Source organism: Apis dorsata, unplaced genomic scaffold (assembly GCF_000469605.1).
Source record: "Apis dorsata unplaced genomic scaffold, Apis dorsata 1.3 scaffold_293, whole genome shotgun sequence".
In the NCBI taxonomy this organism is placed as follows: Eukaryota; Metazoa; Arthropoda; class Insecta; order Hymenoptera; family Apidae; genus Apis; species Apis dorsata.
In genome coordinates, this window is record NW_006263568.1 from 42,672 (window position 1) to 46,129 (window position 3,458).

Genomic DNA, 3,458 nt, shown 5'->3' on the forward strand with positions numbered 1-3,458 from the left:
AAATTTTGAAATCAAATTTAATATATTTATAGAAAAGTTAAATTACATGTATAAAAAATTCACGAAATAAACTAATAACTTGAAATTTATATAAAATTCAATCTGAAGTTACATTGAATTGCAGAATTAGTATTGTTATGTAAAAATTTATGATACATTTTTTAATACATAATAAAAATTTGAAATATTTCATAAATATTAAAAATATCAAAAACTTTTATGTTCAATAACATTATATGCACATAGTTAATCACATAGAAAAAGAACATATTTAAAAATTAAATTGATATTTAGTCATCAAAAAAACATTGTATTTAAATATTAGAATTATTGAGAAACATATGATTAAAACAAAGTTGATACAAGAGTGCCATATTTGCAAAATCATGAGTTATAATCACAAATATGTATTTTAAGAATGTGCTATCCAATAAAATTGAATAGATGGTAGAAAATATAAACCATATGTGCAGAACTAATTGTTAATAAAATATCTTTTTAATATTATTTCTTATTCTAAGCATTATGCAATTTTTTAATAACTTTTATAATAATAATATATAATATACTTATTTCTCAATAAGATGAAAATGAAAGACCTTGGCAAGTTTAGTAAAATCTTAATAGTAAAGAATTTTTTCATTGCATACTATATTGTAATAAAACATAATTAAAATTATATTTATGATAATTATGTTTTTCAGAAAACCATAGTTACAAATATTTAAAATTATAAATTTAAGAATATAGAAAAAAAAATATTTAAAAAGAAAAAATCTTTTGTATAACAAACTTTTAAATTAAATTATATACATAAATATATAAATTTAATTTTTTATATAAAAATATGTAAATAAATAATAAAAGATAAATTTTATATATAAAATTGATTTAGTTGCATAATATAAATATAAATAAATTATTATAGATATAAATATATATTTTGTTACTATAAAATATTATCAAAATTCATGCGTTTGCACATAACAGAAAATATACTTTTATAGTTGATATTAACCATTTGAAAAATATCAGACAATCTTAGGAATCGTGTTCTCGTGACACACGTGACACATCCAACTGGTAAATGATTACTGACTCACGCGACATCTCCCGAAATCTATCATAAGTATTATTTCATTTGATATTTCTTTAATAATTTTAATAATTTTAATTTATTTATTAAGAAAATGATAAATTATTTTTATATAAAATAAAAAGAGACGAATATAAAAATTAATTATAATAATCATGATTTGTATAATTAATATGCTGATAATCATCGACTATTGTAAGTAGCGAAGCATATTTATTATTTTTAAGAAAAAGTTTATGTATTAAATATATCAATATGAAAACATTCGATCATTCGAATAAACAACTATCGCGAACATAGCATGACATTCAACTTACCTATCACCGTAGACATTTTTGGCTTGTGTGCTGCTGAACGCCTAGTCTAAGTTCTCTTATGACCGTTATTGCTAGTGATGGTAAGAAACAATGATGATTGAGAACATCTTTAGCGGCGTGATTGCCTACTGGTGATCCTATCCACTTTCGTTCTCAACATGCGAAGGTAACACACGAGGTCTCTTCCTTGAAGAATATACGCCTCGTATGGCGCGAATACTTGAAAAAACAACGATGGCTATTTGAATGAATGAACACTCGTGCTTTGCAAACGAAAAGACCGCTGTCGAAATTATATAACCTCCGCGGTAGCAAAGACGATATGATACTGGTAAGGCGATGTTTTTGTGCGAGTTACTAACCACGAAACCCGGCAATACCACTGCTGCTACTGTTACTACTATCGTTAAACTCACTCTCGTACGGTAAATCACCAAATTTTAAAAAGATTCATTTCGTTTGTCAAATATTAAAAAATATTTTCTTACATTCTATTTTTATATGTTACTTATATTATGCGATAATTATGTTAAATATGTTTTGTTTCATACATTTTAACAGGCATTTTAATAACCATATGCTGTTTATAACGATAATTTCCTACGTAATACACAAATAACACAATTTGTTGGCAAAAAATACTATATACAATATATAAAAAAAATTTTCATGTAGAAATAAATTGATTTCGTAAAATGCCTTAAAAAAATAATAATATATTTTTAATTATATTTCAAACCATAGAATTGAGACCTTGAAAATATTATTCCGTAAAAAAAATATAACGATTTTTTAATGATACTACGCACAATTTCTAATATATTATCATGAACTTTTATATACTCGTTGAGAAATTGTATTTGATTATTTTCACTATAAATCAAATAAGAAAAAGAAAAGAGAGCAAGAAACGTGTGTACCGTGTGGCTTGATTGCCACATGTACACAGACTACGCGCGACATATAGCCGAACTTAATGTTCGGATATTTTCGTAAACCTTCGGCAAGTTAGCTATGTCGCCTTGTTTCATCCTATTCTCCTTCTCTTTTTCTTTCGGAAGTTATTTTCCTGTTTTCTCTTAGTATATTTTTTTGTACATCCTTTCATGATCTATATATCTACAATTTTTATTGCTTTAATTCATCCATTAAATAATCTCTAATTTATGAAAATAAAATTGTTTCATAAGAATCAACAGATTGTTCCCCCCCTTTGTCTCTTTTTCACATTTGTTTTTATTAATATATATATTGAGCATATTTGCCTCGTCATTTTCCTTTTCCTTAATATACTTTCTTACCAAAAGAATTTGTACTATGATTAAAAAATCAAAGTAAAAGAAATATAAATCTAAAAATTGTAGATTTAAAGAAATATTTTAAATTAAATATTATAAATAAAGTCATCTTAAAAATATAATATTTACATTTAAAAAAAAATTCAAATTTTTTCAATATAATTATAATTCTACTCATGATTTTAAATTCCTTTTATTTTATAATTTGTAAATTATATTTTTTTTATATGTATATCATCAACAAATCTAACTATTCTAAAAATATTTATTTTCTGAATGTTACAATTTATATGAATTATGTTGTTTTGATAGATAATTCTTCAAAGAATTTTATATATATATAATTATTAACTATATAAAAATATGTATAAATAATTATATAATTTTTTTATAAAACAATAACTGTAATAATAATCATAAATATAATTTGTAAAATTATATGAAAAAATTCAGAACTACAGCAGAGAATAATAGAACTCACATAAACACAAATGTCTCTTTCATGGCTTCCATAATTTCATTAAGTTATATTAACATAAATTATATTCATAAGTTATATTAACATAAGTTTCTTGTACATTTAATTGTTAACTAATAAATTGTATATTTAATCATTAACTATATATATAATGAAAATAAATAAAATCAAATAATTTTCAAAAAATATATTAATATTATTAAATATTTAAAAAATCATAATAGATATTACTATAAAAAAAACAAATAAATAAACAAATAGATCTAAGA

At 22.2% G+C, this 3,458-nt stretch overlaps 1 protein-coding gene across 1 annotated transcript in view; it reads right to left on the reverse strand.

Annotated features, from left to right (window-relative positions):
* Positions 1–3,458, reverse strand: part of LOC116185835 (forkhead box protein B2-like) — a gene marked incomplete at its 3' end in the record, with an annotated part of 21,235 nt that overhangs the window by 15,877 nt on the left and 1,900 nt on the right. Inside the window, exon 2 of the mRNA XM_031511198.1 lies at positions 1,414–1,632. The remainder of the gene's footprint in view (positions 1–1,413; positions 1,633–3,458) is intronic.